This window comes from Tyto alba, unplaced genomic scaffold (assembly GCF_018691265.1).
Source record: "Tyto alba isolate M040663 unplaced genomic scaffold, T.alba_DEE_v4.0 Super-Scaffold_46, whole genome shotgun sequence".
Lineage (NCBI taxonomy): Eukaryota > Metazoa > Chordata > Aves > Strigiformes > Tytonidae > Tyto > Tyto alba.
The window spans coordinates 15,885,003-15,911,139 of NW_024881322.1; the positions used below are offsets into that span (position 1 = coordinate 15,885,003).

A 26,137-nucleotide genomic window follows, 5' to 3' on the forward strand; every position below is an offset into this window, starting at 1 on the left:
CTGCGCCTCTGCGATAACATATTTAAGAAGGGACGTGGTGACGGGCAGTGGGACTTGTGAGGAGGAGTTGCTGCAGCTGCGTGAACACCAAGGTCAGTGGAGGAACGGAGGAAGAAAGGAGGGGGGAGGTGTGCCGGAGCAGAGACCCCCCTGTATCCTGTGGGGAGACGGCAGGGCGGCCCCCCCCGCCACCCATGGAGATCTACGGTGGAGCAGACATTGATTTATGGCCTGTGGCTTCTGCCGGGTTGATCAAGGTGCTGTGCCCGAAGAAGGCCGGGGTCTCATGGGAAAAGGCAGCCCCGCTGCTGTAATTCAGCACTGGGAGGATTGCAGCATGCGGGGGTGTCCCACGCTGGAGCAGCTTGGGAAGGGCTGCAGCCGTGGGAGGGAATCCAGTCGGAGGAATTTAGTGACCCATGACGGAGCAGTGTGGGGAACGCTGCGGCCCGTGGGAGGAACTCATGTCGGAGAAAGTTTGTGGAGGACTGTCTGCTGTGAGAGGGGGACCACGATGGGGCAGGGGGGAAGAAGTTCCAGGAGCTCCCCCCACCAAAGGTGGCAGAAGCGGCAGCACTGACTGCACCCCCCATTCCCTGCCCCTGCGCCGCTGGGGGAGGAGGTAGAGATATCGGGAGCAGAGCTGAGCCCGGGAAGAAGGGAGGGGTGGGGGGAAGGTGTTCTCAAGATGTGGCAATGCTTCTCACTGTCCTGCTCTGTTAATTGTTGTTAGTGTCTGTAATAAATGTATGTTCTTTTTTTCTTCTCCTGACGAGTCTGCCTTTTGCTCGGGATCATAAAGGGGAATTTTCTCCCCATCCCAGTCCTATCTCAAACCCCAGGCCTGGCTCTCTGTCCCTTCTCATTGCCGGAGGGGAAGGGAGAGAGCTGCTGCGTGGTGGTTGGCTGCTGACCAGGCTCAAACCTCAACACCATGAAAGGTAAATAATGAAAAGCAGGCTTACACTCGCTAGACAGAGGCCTGTACCCCATCTCCCTTAGAAATACTGTAGGTGCCTGCATATTGAGCAATGCTAGAAACCACTGGTATGCATAATCCCATTCCAAATGTACTGTGAACTCCTTCAAAGTAACTCCTTCTGCTGCCTTCCCCCTTCATGGCATTGCATATGCACACACACATATATATTTTTATATCTATAATATATTAAGTGGCCTCTTGAAGTCACTATAAGTCTACCTGAAGTACTTAAATGCGAGACTGAACCTGCAATTATTGGGCTTGGAAGATAAGCATAAAGTCTCATTTCACAGACAAAGAGAATGCACATGCCTAATTACGATTAAAAATAGAAAAGTGAACATGAGGAATAAACAACTTTGTCGCTAGAACGTCAGCTCTGCCCCATTTAACCATCACAAGCCCCTGGCATCCCTGCCTGCTGACCCCACCAATATTCCCCACGCACCATGGCCATGCTGTGACAGTCCCACTCCCACCATGCTACCTCTGCTCCTGTGGAGCTCAGCTGGCCAGAGAGAAAGCATGTTTTATTGTCAAAAAGGCATTGTTAGACACTTTATCTTTGCCAGATGGTGCTAAATACTCCTTATCCCATTTTAACACATCTCTCGTTCAGGAAACACATGCGTGATCAGACTGCAAAGGCAAGGTGACTCTTCAGTTTGCAATAGGTAAACAAGCCCTTTATACTCTCTTGAGTTGATCAGTATTTTTCACTTTTATTTTTTTTTCTCTTAAGGACTGCAGGTCTTAAAGGGGAAAGAAGTTTCTGTCTCACCCTAATAACTCAATGTCAAAAAGGACTTAAGTGTAGTAACTACATCCTATTCATGTCCTGACCCACATAAAGATGCTGACATCTTCTGAATGCACAAAAACTTACTCGAGCCCAGCACTAACAACTGACAGCGACCAACAGCCTGGTTGGGGGAGCACACCCCCCCCCGGGCCATGCCCCTTCCCCAGAGGGTCCCACCTCAGCCCAGGCTCGGGTGGGTGGTACAGCTCTGGGCATGGTGCTGCTCACCCAAAGCTGTGCTCCAGCAGCCTGGGGAGATGATCCTCGGGGTTGCCCCCGGGCAGACAGCCGCTATAAGCTGATTTCTGAGCTCTCCCCAAGCAGGCACAGTGCCTACCAGTCACCAATCAAAAGTCCCGGGTGCGAATGCGCAGACGTCTTAGCAAGCAAACACTCCCAAGCAGGCACACGCTTACACGAGTCTCCCCACGGAGCCACCACCATTTCTTCCTCTCTTGAACACATGTCATCAGCTTCAATTTATACAGAGCAATTAAAGTTCCAGATCAGATGCATAAACACCCCTCTAATTGTATAATGAAAATCCCAATGTTGAAGACACAGTGGGCTAGGAAGTGCTCTGGAACAGTTTCAGAAAGAACAGAGACTCAATATATTTTATAGCTATATTTGATACTAACACATACATGGCTGCGAGTGAAAATCAATGCTGTCTCGATTTCCACAGGAGTTTATCATCACATAGACCAGATGTTGTAACTTCTTCCTTGCTATGACATGAAAGCTTCTTTCCTTGGCCACCAATTGCTTGGAAGAAAAGGAGACAGGATATTACAGGGTTTTTTTTTTTTTTTATATTCCCCTATGACAAATGCGCAAATTAGTGCAATAATTATTTCTTAGCACTTGTATGTAACAGAGTGTCCCTAAATGAAAGTAGTCAGCATATTTATCAGTGACTGAAAGATGTACTTATCTTCTGTGGCACAATACCATGACTCAAAACAAAAAAGCTTGAGTTCTTCAGCCAGTGTTTTTTTCCTCCAGGGTCATGTTCCTGTCTTGATTAAGAAAAAATAAAAGGTTTTTGTTTGTTTGTTTGTTTGTTTGTTTTGGGTCTTTCTGAGGAAAGCACAGGATTTTCTTTAGTTTTGTTATGAGACATTTACTACTGAACACATGCTACAAATATATGACAGAGCAATAAAGACAATTTAATAGCCCAGGAATCTCTTGCTCAAGAGGGCTAAGAGGTCAAAAGTTACAGTGTAAGCTTGTGATATGGCTTTGGCATATAACATGTGCTTTCTGAGTGCCTTCTAATTGCATCAAATATTTTGATTTTGCAATCTTACAAATACTCCTGAAGACTCTGAGGTATTTCTCAAAGTGATTCACTCACACGGGGTTTAAAAAAATCGATGCTTCCTCTGACCACCTTACGCTAGCACAGAGTGCCTTAATGAAAGTGTACTTCAAGTGCTCATCGATGGCTACTGAGGTATTTCCCCTCCTGGAAGGGCCAAAGGGACTGTAGCAGCCATATCCTATGCCAAGCGCTGCGATGGGGGAAGTGATCACCCATCGTCATGCCAGCTGCGGGACAAATAAAGTATCAGTTCCCACTGTACTGCAAATGGGGACGCGCCCCAGCAACTCCCTGTCTGCAGGGCTCAATCCTTGCCTCTGCAAGGGCTGAGACCTCCCGTCGGGCCCCTGTCCCTTCCTCCCCCTGGACCACCAGCGCGGGGCAGGGGGAAGCAACAGGCACGGCTGCTTTCAAAGGACCTGTCAATGCCAGCTGCTGCTAGACCCTTTGCAGTCAATGGGGAGAGGTAAGCAGACCCGGAGAATTATTCAGCCCCTCTGCATGGGATACTGCGTCCCTTTTTGGCAGAAAGGTAAGGATTTCAGTAGAGACACAATCATATTCCCCTACAAATGTCTAGGTTAGTTATAATGACATCCAAGTTACCTGTGATTTCTTAATTTAGAAACAACTAGCGAATTAATAGGAATGAATGTCCTCAATGATAGATATAAGCAAATTACTTGTCCATGGGAACCTCATACAACGTTCCTATAGGCTCCCTGTGCCATGCTCAGCTGGGCCATACCACCCCTGCTCTGGAGACAGATGGAGCTCCAGTGAGGCAGCAGGGTCCTCTGTGCCTCTGCGGGGTTGCTTCAGACCTCCACCCCCCTGACATTTGTGAAATTTGCTTCTGAATGTTCAGCCTAAACTTGGGCTTTACATTCCAGACTATTTGTATAAATTGCACTAGCATTGTTCTTTTCATTAAAGTAGCTTGTTCCCCAGTCTGATACTATCTTTTCCAATGCATGTACTAAGTCCCAGATTAATTTTACTTATTCAACTACCAAGACTCAGCCCTGTCTCATAAAACAGTGTACTTTCCCTTATTTTCCTTTTATTGTAGCTCTTCCAGTTAATATCCATCTTCCATTAAGCTGGGAACCAGAACTGTACACAGTATTCCTGGAGAGGACTTAGCAGTGCATTGTAAATGGTATTAATGCTTTATCCCTGCTGGGACATTCTGCACAGTGCATCCTTATTTTCTGCATATACACAAGGACTCCACTGTTCTTCCAGCTTAAAAAGAGTCAGTATGTACTTCTGCGTTCTTCACAACTTTAACTTTTATTCCATTTCTTAGCATCCTTCTATTCTACTTAAATGCCATCCAGATCCTCCTCTGCCTTCTCAGTATCTCTCAGTTCTTCGTCGTGAAATGTCACTGAGACACATTTACATCCTACATCAAGATCCTTAATGAAAATATTTAATTAGACACATCCCAGGAACAATCCTTAAGGATACCCAGTAGACACCTGTCTCCAGAGCTTTTCTGATATAATCTGTTGTGTCCTCTTTAATCAGCTCTTTATCCAAATTTAAACTGTTCAACTAAACTTTTCCTCCTTCAAGATATGTAGTAACTTCCACTGTTTCATTATTTTACTTGGGTTACTCAAATCCAAGTAAGTGATTATCTACCTAAAATAAAACAGAAGCAAAAACCTAACCGTCTCAACAAGAAATACAACCTAGTAGGACCAATCTTTGCTAATGCAACTAAAGCTTTTACCTATTTTCCATTTACCTTATTAACTTTATTTTCCTCTCTTTCAAATCATTTTCTGAAACTGAATATGGTCTCAACAGCAGAATAAAGGTTCTACAGCTCTGTGACTTCATTCCTTGAAAATATCGGGACTTCATTTTATTGTATAGGCAAGTAGAATCATGACTACCTGATGACAGATTAAACTGCTTGCTTTTTAAATATTTATTACTCCTTCTAAACTATAGGTAACAAGAGCTTGTCCCAGGTATGCTGTGACTGGGGAGTGATGGGAAAAACAGAGATGACATGTTTCTCTCAGTGAAGATTTAAGCTTGTGAAATTCCATTGAGAATTACTTTCCTACATATACTCTCCTTGCCATGCACCTTTTCCTGTACATTAAAACATCCCACGTGTCTCCATTGTCACATAACACATTTCACGGTGGCAAAATCCAACCTGACACAATTTGGAGTTAACCTCTGATTAATTTCCTTCTTAATCAGTGAAACTTTCTGGTGTTCACACCATTTGCAGAGAAATAAGGAAGGTTGTTCTTTTAAATCCAAGTTAATTTTTAAGGGAAAATATTATTTAAAAAACAAAACCCAAACCCCAGACAGTTATATCTGTGACACTGAGGGTCTGTGAGCTGTACCTGATAAATTACCTGTCTGCAAATGGCTCAGAAAACAGTGCTGCCTCCTGTACAGCTTGTTTGTAAAGCTTTGTTTACTTACCTGTCACTGTTTGGCTAACTATTAACCACAATTAACCTGATGGGTTGTTTTTTTTCCAAGCAAACCAAATATTTATCAGTAAAACAAAACTTATTCAGTAAGTCAAATGCAAATGTTGTCTCAGGGAAGGTCAGAGAGGTCAGGGGGAGCAATAAGGCCCTATTTCCACATGCAGTAATTTGTTCATTATTGCTGGTTGCAAATTAGAGGGAGGTAAGCAAAAGATCAGCACTGTAATTTTCTGTTCATCATTGGCTTGTTTAAAAAATATTATGTGCGCTGTGGTATGTGATCCACTTCCACATTTCAGGGAGAAAAAATGCTGTTTTCAAGACTGGTTGACGAAAACACTGTAAAATTCACTGCGACGCTACTGACCAGTTTGGGATTTTTTTTTTTCTTCCCTACTGGCTGCTTCTGAGCAGCAAGCAACAAAATATTTCTGGAGCGCAACAGAGGTCGCATCCTACCCACAGCTTCTGCATCCTTTACTGACCTCTCGCTGGCACCTCTGCTTGCTCTGACAACAAGGGTGATGTCTTCTGTCCCCTTCGCAGTGTCCCCGGGACAGATCCGCAGGGCTACACCCGTGCCACAGCCCTATTGCTCTGAGACACCTCTCTCACGCCTGGTTAATAACTCCTGTCTCCCCGCGTCTAGAAATCACCAGAAATTAAAGGGGGTGAAGTCAACTTTTATCCGAACGGTGCCCAAAGCAGCCCAGGTTACAGCTGAAATGAAAAAATGCAAGAAGAGACTTTAAGATGATAGTGTGAGCGCCGGCAGAGCGGTCCTACTCTCATCTTTCTCGGGGGTGGAGGTGTTTCAGCAGACATTGCCGACATCTAAGCTGAAAGCTGAACTTGTAATAAAACGTTTCGCTTTTCCAAGACGGTGCTCTCCTATTTGAGGATGTTTGTGAAACCATGCTGCCAAATCTGTGATTTCACAAACTTTTCCACAGTGATAACATAAACAGTGAGCAGCGATTTATCTGTAGAATCAAGCTGCGTTAAAAGGGGAATGTGAAAAAATGTGCATTTGAAGACATTCTCTCTCCCGAGGGAGGAAGAAAGCTCACATACATGTATAAAATGAACCACATGCCCCAGACTTGTCATAATCAGAGGGTTTTTTTAATGCTTTCTGAAAATCCATGTCAAATTCAATGAATTGAAAAAAAAACACAAAATAAAAAGTCCTTTTGTTAACTGAATTAACCCCGTCTTCCCTCTTAATAAAGCAAATTTGTGAGATTTGGACAACAGACCATTAATAATATACTCCATAACACAGTAAGTTTCCAGCTTTCCTTTTGAACTAGCAGATGATGGTTTTCTCAGGGATGATCAGATTTTGCTCTCAGTTACATCCACATTAAACCAGAAGCAATGCCATTGACTGGGGCAAAATTATTCCACATTTACATTTGCTCCTGGACAGCACCAAGTAAGAACAGTTTTAAGACAATCCAGTTAATTAAATCTAAATTCATCATACTTTTAAAGGTTATGAGCAAGAAGAAAAACTAGCCTTAGCATGTTAGTCTCATTGCCATGAAGCATTACAAAGTCCCCTTAAATTCAAGATGAATGTGCACATATGTTGTAGCAGCAAAGTTATGGCAGAAAGGAGAATAACTTTCCTAGCTTAGACAATTGGTTGAACTGGAGTTATGATTAAAAGGTCCTTCCAGCAAGAAGTTATTCTCTAAGAGGGCAGCAGCCTTGAATTCCCCCTCATATTTCCTTAATGGATTTCACATTTTATTTTCTCTGCTGCAGTCAAAACAACTCCTTTGGCAGTTGTATCACCCTGCACGCTGCAGCCTGTGTGACAACTCTTACCCCATGGAAGGCATCTGGGACTACGTTCTTTCCCAGATGAAAGTGAGAGCATCTGTCTTCACCATCAAAATGAAATCCTTCTTATTTTTGCAGAGCGCTCAGGGCCCTGGTTTAAGCACTGGGAGAAAGGGAGGATATCATATAGGGCTGCTTATGCAATTATCAGGACGCACATCCACAGTACACGAGGGGAGCAGGGGAGGGAGAGGAGTGTGGCCAGCTACCTGCCCCAGCACCCGCTCCTTGCCCTGCTGCCTCTCCCTCCCTGCTCCAAAAATATGCACCCGGCTTTACAGCAGCCAGCACTGTTTAGAAGAACCATGTAATCTCAAAGTGCTTTCCAATCTTTGCTTTCCTCCTCAAAAGGGATGCTCAAATGAATAAAAAAGAAGTGATAAAACTGCCCATAATGTAAACTACCCTGTAGTTTATCGAGTACTCAGGTACCACTCACACTTGGGCAGTGCCCAAGCACACCAGGAAGGAAAAACTGTTCTAATGCCTGCTCCTCTGAAGGCCAAATGGGCATCAACATCTCAAAAGCAAGAGGGAGAAATGTCGATCTTGCAAATCTTCGTTCACCAGTTGGTTTGATATGCACCACTCCACCCCCCTGCCTAAACCAGGACATAGTATTGAAGAGCCAAAAGATCTGCAAAGGCAAATATTCCCATCATCACAAGCAGGGCTGTTCTTGTGATCAGTCACCTCAGTCTGTTGCTAACACATCCAAGGCTTTCCCTACATGTTTCTTTGTCCTGGGCTCTTCTTGATTTCATCTTTTCACTTGACGTTTTTCCACTGAGATTCAGCGTTTTTCTTCTCATTTAAACACCTACCCTCTGCAGTCTGCTTTCTTCCAAACAATCAACCAGAAAGCAGCGAACCAGGAGGTTGCTCTCCCCCTGCCCCCCTGACCTCTCTCAATATAGCAAAAAGAAAAAGGCAAAAAGAAGAAAGATCTCAGTTTAGAAAAGCAAAGCCCAGGAGTGAGGAAGGGATGAGCTTACTGTGCAGCGAGGAGAGCGGCTGCAGCCCGGGTGGGTTGGCATGGGCTGGCAGGGCATCGCTCCTGCATCCCTGTGCCCATCCCACAGCTGACACTCTTTCCTTTCCCACTGCTTGACATCAACAGCAGAAACTCTCAAAAGGAAAATCCTTTTTGCCTTGTACCTGCGTCATCTAAACCCATTTGCAAGCTGGAAATCAGGGCTGTGACACACTCAGAGTAGATTTACCCAGAGTAAATTTAATAACTAACAGCGGAGTTATTGTTTGTTAATGTGTGGGGCCTTGTGCCTTATCGCTTTATTAAAATGTCTACATGTATTTATCCACTTTCAGGGGATTTTTAATCTCCTCTGTGACCACTAATAGTGAATCCTGCCAATATTTGATATTACACAGTGCTAAGCATTAGTGAAGTACCAATTTCCAGGAGCCGCTGAGTAAAAACTCCCTGGTGAACAGACCAAAAAAAAAAGACTAGATTAATTAGTTCTCTGAGCCGAACGAAAAAGAAATAAATGAACCCCACCACAAATAAGAACAGGAAAATATGCAAAAATCAAGACAGCCATGTTTTAAAATGTATTTTACTTTTAGCTGTCGATGGTTCTGTTATTGGCAGCTATAGGGAAAAGGGGTGCTGGGCCATCTGTGATGGCCAGGAGGTGAGAAGTAGCAGCCCAGCCTCCCGACACGTGGAGGCCAAGTGAGTTGCAGAGGGGAGAGGTGACGCTTTCGCTCCGGGAGCCAGATCCCCAAGGATCCGAAGTGCCCCGTGATGTCTCCATCGGCTCCCGTGTGAAGCAGCGCGAGCTGCCCGGGCGCCCAGCGGCGCTTCTGGGGCTGCCCCCCAGCTCAGCTCCTGCTCCTGGTCCTGGCTGGGCATGAGGCCTTCCCCAGGGCAAATCAGGGTCACTGTTCTCTAAACAACATGCCGGTCATGCTGACTGAGTATTCTTAAAAAAAGAAAGACAGCAAGGATTGTTGCAAGTACTTTTTCAACTACTAAAATGCTTGGGTTTTATCCTTCATTACAGACCTGGCTTTCATGTAAGAGCTCACATTGATTTGGGGCTGCTAAAGACCCTCTGCAGCAAGTCAAGATAACCCATCTCCCCCTGCTCCACTGGATTTCCATTTCCAGCCCCAAAAGGCCATGCTGGGAGGTTTCCCAGCTGCTGCAGGGTGCTGAGAGCGGATGGTTCATGGTGTAGTCAGGCTCCTGACGGGCAGGGCTGAGCCTCAGCCACCGTGATGAAAGGCCAGGTAAGCATCACTGAGCGAGAGGAAACCTGCCTGAGCGTGATGGCTGGCTGAAGCCAAGGGTTACCAGGGGCTGCAGGAGGTCTTGCCCTGCCATCCCAAGCCACAGGCTGGCTGAGCAGAGAAGCCAGCGTTCTGCTGTAATACAGCGCATCGCCCCCTTGGATGCATCAAATCAAAAAGTAAAAAAAAAAAAAAAAAAAAAAAAAAAATTAAATTCACGTACTGAATTGCATACATGGGATTTGGGAAGAGGGGAGGTGGCAGCAAACAGCCAGGGTAGGTGCAGTCAGCTGCTCACCAGCACATGCTAACTCAGGCCCCAGTTTGCACAGCCACTGAGTCAGCTCCTGGGCTGTAAACAGAAAAATCCAAACCACAAGCAGCAGAACAACCCACGCAGGAGGAATGTCCAGTCACCAACTCAGGGGAAGGACTTTTCACTGGATCCATTACTTGCTCAAGTCTGCTTTTTACATTTTGTGGGCATGAGAGGAAAGCAGAGTAACAAAACCAGCTGGGACACTGGATGGCGTTGGCTTTCTCACCCGCAGGGACACTCTTGCTCTGCCATTGCTGGCTGCTACTCAGGGCAGCACTGGGAATTTGATAGGATGGAACCCGTCCTCAATAAATACATTGCGTCCAGCCCCAGCAAGGGATAAGAGAGCAACGTGTCAGGTATTACCCAAGATTTTATTGCTGCTGGTACTGTTCATGTACAGCTCGCAGGCAGCCAATACGAGGCTGAACGGGAATTAGTCATAGGACTTGGTGTGACACATTGTTTTACTATGAAGAAACCTTGGTCCACTTTGATGACAGAGCCTGAGGAAGTCTGAAGTCAGTGCCAGTTCTCGCTTCTTCAGGCGTCTCCAGAATAGATGCTAGAGCCATTTAGGTGCCCCTGGGGACACCACCACCTCCACCACCTCCATCCCTATCTCCCTGACGTCCCTCCTCTCCAGGACAGTACCAGCCAGGATGCAGATGCACTAAGCAGGGCAAGAAGAGAATAACAGTGCAAAAATCCTGCAGAGTTCTTGAACCGACTCACCACCCATCTCTGTTCTCCCTCTGAAACAAAGCAAGTTATAGCATGTGGGGCTGATTTGCGTAGCTGATCAAGGCTGCTAATTGTCAAAGTGGCTCCAATGTATGCACACATAGCTGACGTTATGCTGGGAACAATGTGAGTTTTCCTGCAGAGTATGGTACAGTTCCCTTTCTAATTTCGAGTGCTATAACAATGAAATTTGAAATACTTTTCAAAATGCTCTGCATAGACTGGTTTCCTTAATACTCCTGAATGATAACATGAGCAGGGTGCCACGGGCCACGTGCTTGGGGTTATTAAACCAAATTCTGCCCTCACTTAACACTACCCTCTGACTTGTAGAGATAAAGACGTGGGGCAGAACACAGTCCATAGCACGTGGTAAGTAACAGGAAAAATAAATGCAGTTACTTGTGCCCCAAAGCAAACACATCTCCCTGAATTGCCTGCCATGGGAAACTACCCTGTTCAAACTACCAGCAATTCAGCCCAGCATTTCACATTGTGTTCTTTCCCACAGCGCTGGCAAGAACACCGGAGGGGTTTCCCCTACAGATGCTCAAGCGTTCCTGGTGACAGTGACTCTGGACATAGCCTAAAACATGCACGGCAGTGCTTATCCAGATTCACCCTTTATGGCCCAATTTCAGGACTGCCCTAAAAAATTAGGTAACAGGCTTCTTTGCAATGTTAAAAACTGCATTAGGGAACATGATCAAGGGCAGGGTGAAGCAGGTTTCAAAATAGGGATGATCCATGTGTGAACTTGAGAATATTTCTTTAAATCTCCACTCTTTTTCTTGATCATCTGCATAAATGGCAAAGGTAATATTCTCACGAAGACTGACTCATCTGGGAAAAAGCAAGAACTCCCTGTTATTTTTCTCATACCTGTCCCTTCTTGCTTCACAGCTTATTACTTGTAAAGAAGAGAACAACTATTAACCAATAGATAATGCATGCATACTACCCCACCTTCCGTTTTAAAGTGATCTGAGATCACCTGCTTTTTTTTCCTCAAAGATGCCCAGCTGAGCACACAAAAGGGGCATCGCATGAGCTGTGGCAAGATTTAATCTTTTTATTCCTTCTCAGCATTGGCATAAGCCTGCCTGCCTCCCCACCTGTTCTGCTTTCGAAAGTTATTTTATGGATGAAAAGTTATTGAAATCAAAAACTGGGAAATATGTTTGCAAATCGGGGTTCTGAGGGGGACTGCTCCTAAAATTTCCAAATTTTTAGCAAATTATCAGAGCTCGCTGTTGGCACCAGCACATAAGTCTGTAGTGACGTGTCTTATTAATGGAAATACCTTTAGGCATGCAAATTATTCATGACCCATTAATTGCGAAGGGCACATGTCCATGCAGCACCTGCAGCTCTCTGCAGCAGGGCTTGCCCTGCCAGACCTTGCAGAGCCCGGCCTTTCAGCTTAAATCCAACACAGCTGCCCACAGCGACACGGGATGGGAATTTGGTGGCAGTCAAAGCTGTGACAGTGACCTAGTGAGAGCATTTTAATTCATTTGGGAGGTATGACAGGGAAGGGGACAGCAAGCTGTCTCCACTACTTCTTTGTCCATTGTGGGCAGATGCCTCATTTTCAGTCTTCTGCGGAGTGAACAGAAAGTCAGCATCTAGTTACTGGGAGGGGTTTATGCACTGATGCTCTGTGTATTTATACAGCCTTTAAATATTTCTCTTAGCTCCCAAACAGTCCGTCCTGCTTGCCAATGACTTGCTTCAGGGCCCCACAGATCTGTCTGGTGGTCATAAGGGGGAAAAAAATTACTTTATTTTGTACCTTTTTTAAAAAAAAAAAAAAAAAAAAAACAAAAACAAAAACAAAACAACAAAATCACTCGTGCTAGCTCTCCTCAAATAAAAGTAGAATTTTACTGGGGAAGGTTTGAGTACAAGGGATGGTTATTCCTGTTCTCCTCTCCGCCTCATGTTTACCAGGAGTGGTAGAATTACACAGAAACTAAGCAGTTTACACAACCACCTGAAATAACAGGATTTGTACTGTTTTAACTCTATAGGAGTTCGTGACTCACTAGCAATGATAATACACTTCAAATAAAGACATTCAGCTCCATTTTTTCAGTTTAGCAACCTAGCCTAGCAGGGGGGGGAGGGGGAGGGCAATCTGTCATCCCACTATTAATATTCTTTCAATAATTAGCTGCTTCTCACAGTTTTCCCTTTTATTTCATGCCAGAAAGCAAACCCTTCCATGAACAACATACCAAAAGAGAGAGCTACTATTTTAAAGTGTCTGTGTTCTCAATATGAACTACTCTGTGTAAACAATGAGATCTTCCCTTGCCTTGAGTGAACCAGATGTTTCAGAAAAAAAAAAAAAACCAACCCTCCCCACACAGGAGGATAGTTATGGCAGAGAAGAGATAACTGACTGATGGACTTTTATCGCTGGTGGAACGGGTCCACCTTCCACCTTTTTATTTCTTCCAGCTGATCTGCACTATTCAGGCAGAGAGATAAACCAGTTTTTCACATTCATGTCTTAATAGCCAAAGCTTTAAACACAAGGCTGTATCTTCTATCACACTGGTGTCCTCTCTCCTACACAAACTGTCCTTGCTATATTAAGATGTTGGATCATCGTTTCTTATTTGTTTTCTAAATCCTGGCCAAGGTCTATTTGGTACAATAAAATACTGTTTGGATACTGCTGGGCAGAGCATTAAACAATACTGTCTTCTCAGGTGGCAAAACCAGATAGAGAACCAGGCTATAAAGATGCTTCTATTTCTCCCGATACTGCCTTCTGTCCCTGACGAAGCCTGCTCACATCCCACCTCTGAGCGTGGCTTAAAGTGAGCAAGGTTTTGGTGGTGACTTGCTCAGAAGGGCTAACAGAGTGGGGATCAGCCCAACAGGAGCTCTTTACTCAGTATTTGCAATGATAATTTCCAATGGCAACATGCTGGACTTTGAGATGACTGAGAGATCATCTTACACTGTTTCATCTTGTTAGAGGGAAATCAGTGTTTTGTGTATTTATTAAAAGATTGCATTTAATTAGCCAACAGGAAAAAAACCTAAAGAAAACAGAAACACTGCCCTGTATGACTTCCAAAGAAGCAAACATCTACATGAATATTTTCCTCTTTCTCTCACGAATCAAAGCTCAATTTCTCACTAAAGTGATAAAAATCTAATTTTCCAAGGTAAACATTCCTGTGCTTTCCTCCTGGCTCCGTTTATTGTTAAAAGAAAATCTCAGAATTACACTAGTGAGAAATGAACTTGCCCTCTCCTCTGTCTTAACAAAAATCGATTGTGGGTAATTGTGTTGTCTGTCTTTGTAAAAAGCCAACGTAGATGCAAAATATTCATGGCCGAGCTCAAATTATCTTTCAGATGATGAATGTGAATACAAAAATTGGACTTCAGTACTGAAGTCAAGCATCTGGTTTTATTCTCTGCCTAGAAAAATTAAGAGCTGTATACTTGCTACTGCTTAAGAAATTAAAATCCCTATGAAATTAATAGAACATGGTTGGGTACCAGAAAAGAATGGAGACATTGGACTGCAGTCTCTAAATTTTCTTGTAAGTCATTGGTCAAGACAAGAAGATTATTCTTTTTTCTCCTGTTTTCTAACAGGCTGACTCAAGGACCCCAAGGAATCCCAGTTCCAGATGTATTTACACTTCCAGCTTTTCATCCTGGTGTCCTCAGAATAGCACAAATAAAAACCAGAACCCCTATAATGAGGTATCTAAACAAAAAATACAAACACGGTCTGCATCAAAGAGCTTGGGCTACAGGATCCCAAATTTCTTTAAAGTACAGTTGCTGGAACTACCCTCCACACAGCTATTGTTAATTCAGTTAAACTGCTCAACCAGGTTTTAGTAACCTATCAAGTCTGACTTACAGAGGCAGGGACGTGCCCCAGGGCTCAGATGAGTTGGAAGGAGACACGCTTCTGCACAGGGCTTGGGAGGAGATACCCTGGGACCACTGCACCTCTTCACACCATGGCTGCAACTCCTCCAATCCTTTCCATTCCCCTCCTCCCCAAACTCTAGGAAGCAGACAGTGCAGGCATCTCATCTGAAGCTGAGATAAATCCAAACACATCCATTTCTCCTGGTCTTGAGGGACAGGTCACCTGCCGGACAGCCTTTATATGCTGGCAACCATTGCGTGAGCAAATACAGCATGTTGCCTTCTGTCAGTGAGGCTTCACTGCCTAACGACGGGAAAGATCCTGAGAAGCTGTCACACTGATTGTTAAACTAACATTGCTGTCATCTGTTTACAGTCATTGCTTAGTGTGTACCATCAGTTATAAAAGAGCAGCGTCATAAATTTAGAAAATTAGCAACAAGCTGAATGATTCAAATCCCACTCCCAATTGTGACACTCAAGTCTCTTCGTAGCATCTGCTCTGCTACTAGACGGGCTCAAAGCACAGCCTGAAGGTCAACAAGCTCCAGTTTCTGCTAGATGACCAGGATGAGAAACCCTTTCCAGACTTGCTGGCTGAGCACCCTCCCCCAGGCTCTGCGGGTTTGACCTGCTTGGTCAAAACCAGGGTTCTGGCAGATCTCTGCTTCGGGAAAGGGGCACAGCATCAAAATGGCCATGTCCAACTGAGATCATCAAACTATAACTTGCTGGAAAATTTGCTTGAAATTCCAGAGTTTGGGCAGAGGAGCAACTTTGCTGAAATGTGTGCTCCCAGGCACAGTGCTTCTAGCAGCGCTGCAATGGTTACCTTCAAAACCAGAAACACAGGCTCTTTCCCCTCACAAAAAAAAAAAATGTACATTTCTGGCACCATTTAAAGTATGTAGTTGAAAAGAAAGTTCACATCCTGTTGGTATGCAAAAAGACTTGTAGGCAGTAAACTACATAGCCTATTAAAAAGCTCCCAAAATGGCCCTAGAATTGATGAACAAGCAATCATTTACTTTTCCAAAGCATTTCCAAGTTGGTAAACGTGACCTTTCGTTTGCAAGGAAAAACAGCTCCTGCCTTTCACTTCACCCTGCAGTACCCGGAGGATCTTCACAGTATTCTCCTCTGTCCTGTATATTAGAAGTTCAGCTGAAATCTTTTCTCCCTAGCCTTAATGAAAAATACAGATGATAAAAATCCTGTGTCTCTTTTCCCCCCACTCACTATCAAATAACTTTTTGGAAGACACTGAAAGTGATAATGCATACACCAGGCTTTCTAATATGTTTGGTTTCCTAGGCTGGATAGGACTTTTATGTTAATACTCTTTACATTAAACCCGGATGGATTTAATATAAAGACAAGAAACAAGAGAAAGGATATAGGAATAGGGATAGCGAAAGGTTAAGATGTTGTAGCATGAGGACAGAGTGTGCCTTTTTGTGCTTTCCAACTACACTTTGTGGTTTGGGACCACTTAAGTTAAAAAGGACCTATGGTGCATTTCCAGCTGTTGCACATTTTTATCATTAAAGATTGATAAATACACTTAACGATTCTATTAAAATACCAAATCAATGAGACTGCTGTTATCAACACAATTATCTTAAATAGCAGGATTTGACCAGAATCAGATCTGCACCTTTTTTGGATCCCAGACACACTAATGACAATTTTGGGGTTGAAGATCTGCTTATATTTCCATTGTAGGCAGTCTCCCCCAGAATACTCCTTTGCCGAAAATTTATGATCGTCTTATTTCTTCGTAAACAATACATTTGCAAAAGAAGGAGAAAAATATTAAAATATTTTGAAAATCCGCATGCACTAAAAAATCTTCAAAGAATGTTTCCATCCTTTCTCAAAGTTTGAGCTCTAGAGCTGTCATCACGAAAAAGACCCCCTAAGCTGCAAAAGCCACTATGCCCATTTTAGAACTACAACCAAAACTGCCATCAAAGAAAACAAACTCTTCCAGCCCTGCTAATGTTATTTGAAGACTAGACTGAACTGATATTGTACGCTACATGCTTGCTTGAGTTTGTCATAACTTAGCGCCCAGCAAAAGAAAACAGTAAATGTGAGCTCTTTTAAGGTCAAGGCTGTACAGATAGTGGAGTGTCATTTTGACTCTTTTATTGCGATGTGTGAATCACAATACTGAGCACAACCTGTTCTCTCATACCAAATAACAAGGGCAGAATTTATTTCCAAGAGTCTCATCAGACATGTATTTAAACATACAGGCAACAGCTTCATAGCTGCACTTAATCTTACATACAACCAAGATCCCAATGACTTCAGAAGAGCATAACTGGGCACTTAATATATGCTGAGCAACAAAGTTACACCCATATACAAGAGGTAAGCATCTTTCCTGAACTTCTAATACCATTTATCTGGAAAAATGCATTTGCAGAGAGTACAATAATTCAGTTTATAAAGGAGCTAGTTGCAAGAAGTACATCCAGTATGTACCTCTGGTATGAGTTTCAGCTGCAAATTGTTTTTCTGAGTTGCCTTCTTCATAATGGCTGAGCACAAAACTCACATACTTACACATCTGTTCTTAAAGCAGTTATCTTAAAAACATGCCACAAACAGAAAATAAATTTAAAATAGTAATTTTACAGAACATCCGTAAAATCTGCACACACAGCTGGTTTTTTTCCCTACTTTCTATGTAAATATGCCTATTGCTGCAGCAAGTCCTTTACACTCCTCCAAGATATTTTATACTTCACCCACTAGTACTGTTAAAGCATAAGAGCAACAAAATGTTAATTATAAACAAAAATGTCCTGTTCTTCTTTGGCCCTGCACCAGAAGAGCCAAAAAGCTTAATTCTATAAGACAGGTGTTACCCTTTTTTTCAATAAGAACTGGATCAAAGTTCAGAGACTTTGAGAATGCTGAAGAAAAACAGACTGCAGATCAGCCAACTGCTGTTAACCCAAATCATTTTCTCTCTCATACTGGCCTGGAGAAAATAATAAACAATTGGTTTAGGACCAACATTCCTTTCATGCATCAAATCAGCTCTTCTTTTATCTTGCTGGGAAGCAAAAAAATCCCCAACACCCAGATAGACAAATTACAAGAAATGTTCTTACAAGATCTCTCTGATATAACTGTTTGCTGAAAACATTTCTACAACCAAATACAGTCCTTCTGTGCAAAACCCAGCTGAGATCGCATAGCCTCATAACCATGACATCATGATTCACAAATGGAAATGTACATCTATATCAAGTTCTTGAAGTAATCAAAATTCAATTTACTACTAAAGGAGACATAAAAGAGAAATGTCCTGGTCAGATCATTCTCCAGGATTTATTAGGCAAGAAGGCTGCTTTGCTGCTTGGACCTTCAACTTGGGAGAATTTCTACGTAATTGGGTGCACTACAAGTAGAGCGGTAACAGGGCTCTCCAAGTGAACCACCATGAGCACCAAAGCCTGACTCTCCCCAAAAAACAGGGCGAAAGGTCCATATACACAGTTTGTAGTCAGACGTGGTGGAGTTGGGGAAGCAATGACGATATTAATGCATTAGGCTCCAGTAGCAGCAGCGATAACATGCCTGTTGCTTAAAGAAATGGCTGAAGCCTCTGCAGTGCTTTAAGCATAAGGAGCAGTATCTTGTGGAGAGACACAGTGACTTTACTGGGAAAAGTGAGACCTACGTTTTAAGTCCACATAGAAGCCTCCGGCCCAGCCCCTCATTATTTGAACATCACACCGTTAAACTTAGTACAGGAACAGTGGTTTTTCATAAAGGCTGACCTTTAAGAACAAGCCAGTGGAATTAGACAACACCAACACAATACTCAACATTATGGAGGGATAAAGGAGAAAATCCTCTTCTCAAGGGAAGGTCTGGCTTCAGGACTGGAAGGCAGTGCTGCCTGCCTCAGTATACTTCATGGGCCACCAGTGTAATCTCAACTGACCAAAGAGTTTATAAAATTTCTTTTTCAATAGAAAAGCCACAGATGACATCCTGTGGCCTTATGAGCCACCAAGACTCGTACAGATCTCTGCAGCAGCAGGGGAGGGACAGGTCTACCCTCTGAAGAGTGTGCCCATGTTAGTGCCTTGGGTCAGGCAATGGATGTGCTGGCAGGAGAAGTCTCTGGTTCGTGGACACCCGGATACCCTCCCATCCCCAGCGCTCCTTTGGGCTTTGTAAGTGCAGCACAGATGACAGATCCTGGCACCAACTCTACAGGGCACACACTGCCGCAGGCAGAAGGCCCCAGTCTCACTGTATTTCCTGTCAACCAGCAGAAATTAGGCGGATCGCAATACTTCATTAATTTTGCACCTCAGTACCGTGTTGGAACATGGGGAGCCCATACTCTTAGACTTCCCTCCACAATAATTTAGGGACCAAAAAAAGGCTCCAGGCTTTCCCCTGTTGCAGTAGCTAGTAATGCAGCTGCTGGTCACCCGCCGCATTAGCAGTGTAAGGATGATCCGAAGGCGCCTGGTTGATTCAAGTGGCAGGGGTTGAGCCTGCGTGTGATAGGAGAAGCCATAGGAAGAAGCAACACAAACAAAACCTCACCCCACGCCCCCTGATTTCCTCCTTCTAAACACTACCATGATAAACCAGATGTGCGTGTTACTGTCTTTCTCTGGAAAAAACTCTTATATTGCAGTTTTTCCTTCTTCCTTGTCACACAAGTTGAAAAAAAACATGGCAAAGAGAAACATGAGCAGTTCCCTCATGAGGGAAGGAGAGAGATGCCTAGAGATATAATATGTACTGAGTACAAAGACTGCTGGATGCCAAGAAAAAAGGTGTATTTCCAGGAAACCAGAGAGAATGCATCCTCTTATTTCATCTCTGATGTCTCAGTCTCCACGGATCAGATTCCGGATGGGAGGGATTGGTTTTTCTTGCTGTTATTCTACAACTATGAAAAGGCACAGCATAAGGCTTTGACTCAGGCACTACAACCGAGATAATATAATTAGCCAAATATTTGTATAGGAAAATTATGCAAGGCTTGTAACTCAGCTGCATAATAGTGGGGAATTAATAGCAAAGAAGCTGGCAAAAGGACTCCAGGGCAGCTTCTCCTCGCCACCCAGAGGGAAGAGGAGCATTTAAGGGATGGGACACATGCAACCTACCCTAAAAATCTAACTGAACTCCTTCCCCCTATTCTGTTTGTAGGAAAAGCCACAAGCCAGTCTTGTATAAGGCATGCTAGAGGCCTAACATGAGGGTTTCAATGGCACTTAAAGGCCGCAGGGCCTTGTGCAAGCTACACAGTGAATTTTAGTTTTGAAGAAAGCAAAGTGACCATCTAGTTGCTGAGCACCTCGCATTGTGTTTTAGGCTCAAAGTTCATCAATCCCTCCAAATCTCTGTGCAAATTATCAGTCCATCCACAAAACAAACTCCCCCAGATGATATGGGGAACAAGAACCAGTCCCCTGGAGTGAAAACAACCTTGACACATGACAGATGCATCAGTGTGAAAGCAGAAGAAGACCTGGAAAGAGAAAGCACCTGCCGTGCTCTAATAACTTGGTTTAGCTGCAGCTTGCAACCATGGTCCCCGCGACTGCATCAGGGAGCCGGTGCAATAACAACATTGGAAGGGATCATTGAGAAAAGCAGTTGGGGATCTTCTTCCTTCCTGCCACCTCTCAGGAGCCAGTTGAATCCTCTTCCTTTTTGCCACATCTCGGGAGTTTTGAATCCACTGCCAAACCCATCTTTGAGAGCGAGTGTATTCATTAACCTTTAGGAAAATGCCTCACCAGATGAATTAAGTCAGGTGACATTTTATAGGCAGCGAGTGATTTTCCAGGAACTTTTCTGTACTCGTTAGTAATATATTTGGATAAAATTTCAGTGTTGTTCCTCAGTCGCAGAGCTGGAAGGAGAAATGAGCACACTTGCATGATGAGGAAATGGGAAACAAGTGGCACTGGTCTCCCCCTCTGCTGCAGAAAGTAATGTTTCCTCTGAAGCACCACAGATGAGAAGCTCTGGCAAATGTTAGGAAATACATATGTTTTGCTTTTCTAACAGCCCTAGCCTCTTATTCCCTAAAAGTTTGAGGCCAAACCTTTTAAATCATTAAGTGTTCATTCAGATTTCAAGCATAAAGAGACCAAACGAAGACTGAAAATTATTCCCATTTGTCTCCTCCGCCGGGGGATTTTCACTGTATACCATGGGCTTCCCTCTTGAAAACCAATGTCCCCAACTCCCTAGACAGCCTCTCTGCATCACGCCCCTGCCACCCCGTCATGGTGTCTATTGGGAAGCCACCGATTGTAACCACAGAGCAACGCTTCGCCTTGACTGAACTGCATGTGGGCAAAAGCCTGCACAACTTACTCCTCTGACTTTAAACCTTCTCCAGATAGGAACATTCTGCACTCTGTTGGCGAGGTAACTCTGCTCGTAATTTCTTGAAACTCAATTTACTTTAAATGGAGGCATGCTATGGCTGGCAGATTTAAGGTCTCAGACATTTCAGCGGAAGGATGTAGCCGTGCCTCTGTGCCAACTCAGGACATTCACCAATTCATGTAGTATCATTCAAAACTAACAGAAGCAGACAGACCCCGGTGCCTGAGACCACATGGAAGTCTCCAAAATCATTCACAAGCAGAATGGAAGCTGAGAGTAGACTGGATCTGAGTGCAGGATGCCATCTGGATGGCCCTCCTCTGTGAGGCAATGCGAGATGTGAAGCTCTGTAAACAGCACTTAGGAGCCCTGCAGAGTTTTATTAAAAACAAAACACCTCCCCACACAATCCATGCCAGATCTTGAGATTTACATTTATCAAGAACATGTGAAGGTAATAAATAGGTCAGAGAAGAAGATGGGGCCACCAGAATGATTGTTTGCTCTCATGAAGGCAATGAGATGTCATTTGCATATTGTGATTTTCTTCCCTACTGCAGATATGGAAAAAAAATACAAAAAATATAATGAAAGCATTTCAACAAGATTTTTACAAATAGGTGCTTATCAATCTGAGTGGACCAGAACCACTCTTGACTAACAGGATCACATTTCCCTCTGCCAAATAGCTATTTAGAAGCTGAGCAATATATCACAAATAGAAATATTAACCAGAGTGCTTTGTACTGAAAAGCCACAGGTTTATTTTTTCAATGTATGGACCATAAATATTGTTAGAGAAGAGAAACACTAAACATACACCATCTGGCACACATCTTTAACTTACACACCAAAGTTGTTAGCAGCTTTATTTCAAACATGGATATATTCTAATGAGGGCATTCCAACTTCTAGCACTGTATTATACTGTTTCAATACACAGCTGAAAAGCTTCCATTATAATTAATTTTCCTGCATTTTCAGAGCCCTGTTTGGCTTTCTAACATTTGGTCTACAAAGGCTAGAAGCTCAGCTGGTTGAAATCAAAGCAGCTTTAGAGCAGGAGACTTTTCAGATAGAAACAGCTTTGCTAGCAGACTGCACTGTACTGTCTGTTGGTGATAACTGGAAAGGGCTGGAAGAGACAGACTGTAGTGGCAAGGGAACATTTAAAGCTTGGTTGAAGAGTTTCAGCTAGTTAAAAGGAAAAGCTCTGCTAGTATTTCCCAAAGTTCCTTTTGCAAAGGGCGTACTAAGTGAAAACGTGAAATATGTCACCTTTTCTGCTCGTGTGACTGCACAGAGAATAATCCATACAAAAGTGAGGGGGAGCCTTTTAGACAAAGAATTAAAAAGCCAGGATGTTATTTATGTGCCCAGTCCTTGCAAAGCAGAGGAGTTCATAAACAATGAATCCTGTCTGGCAAGTGGAAGTGCTGGGGGTTAAGCTCAATCACAAACCCCTGATCTCTTCCCCGCATTTCTGTAATAGCAAACTCTCTCCACATGTACTCCACGCCCAGCCCCTACATTAGGAGCTCACACTATGTTTAGGGTTTTTATTACAGAATCTGGCAAAAACCTAATGAGCAATAAACTTGTCATTGTCTCAGACGTCAGCAATGACCATGACAAGGGTTTTCTGACTAAGTTTCCCTGAATCACTCAGTTATTTATCAGTTGACTAGAATAAATATTGACTGTTCTTTGCACTGTCCTCTTCAAATACAAACCCACCAAAGGGCTCAAAAGGCTAAAAAAAAAAAAAATCAAAGTTGCTAGATAAATATGAAAAAAGAGCTGGTTATTTGCCCATGGATTTTTCTTGCTGTTTCAGATTTGCCGTGTATCAAATAATGGCATTTAGAGATTAATCTTAAATAAAGAAGACTTGATATTAATATATAAAAAAAGGAAGAGCTGAAGTTTTTGTTTATTTGTTTTTAACAGAATTGTCCAGAAGAAAAATAAAACCAAGAGACCACTTTTTTATCTGTGGAAAAGTTTTCTTTCTGGGAACATAGATAAACACACATACTCTGATTTACACGAGTCTGGAAAAGTCAAAGACAATTAAGCCTGGAGCTCTTTCCTTGGCTGTAAGTTTCCTGCTTCTGTCTCCTCTATTTATAAATGATACAGCTTCCATTTTCAACTGCAATACCATCTGAGAGGCTTCCTTTTTTAGGCACCCAACCCGAGGCATCTTTATTTCTATTTTCCATGGTGCCAGTTTCCAAAAACATCAGTCACAGAGTCTGAGGGTTGCAAAAGAGAAAGATCACCTGAAAGCAGCAGCCCTTCACATCTCCATCTGAACGCTCAGCCAGTAAGGTGCTCAAAATCACAGAGCACTTGACAATGGGATGCTTTTGTTTACTTGCCTGTATCTTGCCCAGAACAAGCAAAAAAAGCAGTGAAGACGATGGAGAAACCAGTCTCCACTCAAAATCATTCATGCAGACCAAACACAAGTGCAAGCCCTGCTGAATGTGACCTCATATACAGCTTCTTCCATTACTATAATAACAAAATATCTAAACTTAATGGGCTTTAAAAAAAGCACAGATTCACATGATGATCTTTCAGCTCCTCCCTCAGTCTCCTTATTGAGAGAATAAAGGCTCTAGTGTGACAAAACACAAAAACCTTCCATTGACCTTGGTGCAGTGTGGGTCAAAACTTTAACCTCTCTCTCCCTGGGCACCAGCATAAAGTTGGCTCTTCTATTCCTCCATCCCTGGTCAAGTTGAACGAACTATCTCCTTCCCAGCTGCAAGCTACAGTTCATGGAAGAGGAGGCCAGCAGTGGTGGAAAATGAGGTTATGAGAACCCAACAGGAAGGTCAGCTGGGCTTACTGTGACGAGGTACCACATGCAGGAGACACAGGGAATAGCGATAGAGAAGAAGCTCCTTTAATTCCACCACTCACAGGGTCCTTGGTGCTCAAAAGTAACATTGAGAAGGGAAAGACAAAATCCAAGGAACACTTTCAGGAGTAACTGGATGCAATTAAATGGTTTATGTTATCCTGGATGATGTTAAGAGTCATTTTTAGCCTGAAAAATCTGTGAAGGTATGTATCAAGTTCTGCTGCTGGTTCACAGGTAAAAAACCCAAACCACACAAACAGTGAATCCCACATACCTTCTAAGAAAAGAAGCGTAGAGGCAGAAATACCAGTCAGAGGTAGTAAAAAGGAAAAGCCTCTCAATGCTAATTAAAAGAAAAACCTAAACACCCTATTTGGGTGGCTGTCAGACCAACATTTTCTGTCTCTATTGGTTCCCCTACTAACAGTGTGCATGTGGTGAGCATCAGCTAAGGGTAGCACTCTAGGAAGAGAAAGTGCTCTTTCCCTGATGCTTCTCTTTCTGAATGAACATATCCATGGAACTTTTGGAGGCAAATGAATACAAGTCCTCAGGTGAAAAGTATGTATGTAATTCCAAGATACTGCACATACTAATGTATTTTTTTTTTAAATAAAACATGGGTTCAAACAAACCATTTTTAATAAAGATCAGGCACCAAAAGGTTCTTTTAATGTTTTCAAAACCAGTTTTAATCCCATGCTGAATGAGATACATTTCACTTTTCTAAAATTCCAGCCCTTTTCCAGATAGACTAGCTTAAAACAAAAGAAAAGAAACTCCGCTGGCTTCAAAGTCACTCCAGCTGCACGGCACAGCTGGAAGGAGACAGAAGGCATTACTTCCCATCCACTCCTTCAGGGGCTGGAAGAGTCCAGTGTTGTCCTTGATGGTTTGATATGCGGAGGGGGAGGAGAGGAGACAAAAAGTTAAGAGCCATCAGAAGGCCAGGTGCCTGGGTGGGAGCCCCCCCTCAAATACCGCTGTCCCCCAAGTGCCGAGAAGCATGTCCAACATCGGACACTCTCCTGCTGCTGGCTCTGCTGACCGGCTCCATCACATCTCGCAGGCATCAGCAGGAGCCCACCCATACACTTCAGTAGAGCTTCAGTACCAGGCTCCCATGTAAGTAGGTGGAATTTTAATTAAAGAAAGGGAAAAAATCCATGTAGGGGAAAACCCACTGAGATGGAAGTCTTGTTTTCTAGGAGCATGAGAAGAATTTCCCTACGACTGGCACGTGCAGCGCCCTTCCACTGGCCTGTCCATCCATCCTGCTCTTTGGGAACGTTTGGTCGGTGAGGGGTTTATTGTTTGGTCAGGGTTAACACCATGCTCCTGTCACTGCCCTTGTATTCAGGATCAGCAAAGCCAAGGCAAGCTTGCATTATATCATCAAAATCATCCAAAGTACAGCATCCTCATGATGGCCCTTGCACATGCAGTGGGATTTCTAAAGAAGAAGTATTTTTGCAAGGCACATGCTAAAGCACATTTCACAGGCACATGATATATAATAGATACACTAAGAAAAGACTGTGCAACTGTGGCAAGTGACAAGAACCTGCTCACAGCTGAGACAATCAAAGGAACACCACTGTAACATTTAAATACATGACTGTTCAGGTAATTGCATGGTCATAAGGCTTGCAATTTGTGTTATGCTGGCTGCTTACATATGCAATCAGAGTAGATAACAGAAACAATACAAATAAATGATCTCAGATCTTATTTCAAAATGTAAGTCTGTTCTTTTGTTAAGGAAGAAAAATCCTCAACAACCAATTTGGAGAAAATTGTAATGGGCTGATAGATGAGAAAAGAGAACCAGGCTACAGAAAGAAAAGGGAATTATGGTGAACAAATTTTCAGAGACTATTCAAGCAATTTATGTTCTACTCAGCTGTGGAAACTCTTGTTCACCTGACTTGGAAGCTTTAAATAGTCTTCTGAGCGTCAGTGAGTAAATGAAATGAAGTATAGATGATAAGGTCTGCAAGTTCTGGCCTCAGAGCTCTCTCTGATCCAAAGAAAGTATAAAGTGTTTATCACCTTAGAAACTTTTAAGTGTCTGTTTGTGACCTTGCTTTGCAGGTTTATCTCCTGTTTGCTTAACCCAAGGACAAGATTAGATTCAACAATTAAATTCTCATCAGTCTGTGAAAGCACAGGACCATTTTCTGCTCTTTAGATCAG

The 26,137-nt window shown here is 43.3% G+C and overlaps 1 protein-coding gene across 3 annotated transcripts in view; it reads right to left on the reverse strand.

The window, feature by feature from the left end:
- EGFR (epidermal growth factor receptor) overlaps positions 1-26,137 on the reverse strand; it is a 159,640-nt gene that overhangs the window by 59,265 nt on the left and 74,238 nt on the right. The window contains exon 1 of one of the 3 annotated variants that reach the window (XM_032987020.2): positions 2,432-2,453. The exons of the other annotated variants lie outside the window; for them this stretch is intronic. The gene's annotated coding sequence lies outside the window, so the exon portion shown is untranslated. Of the gene's footprint in view, positions 1-2,431; positions 2,454-26,137 lie in introns of those variants that run through there. 3 annotated transcript variants of the gene reach the window in all.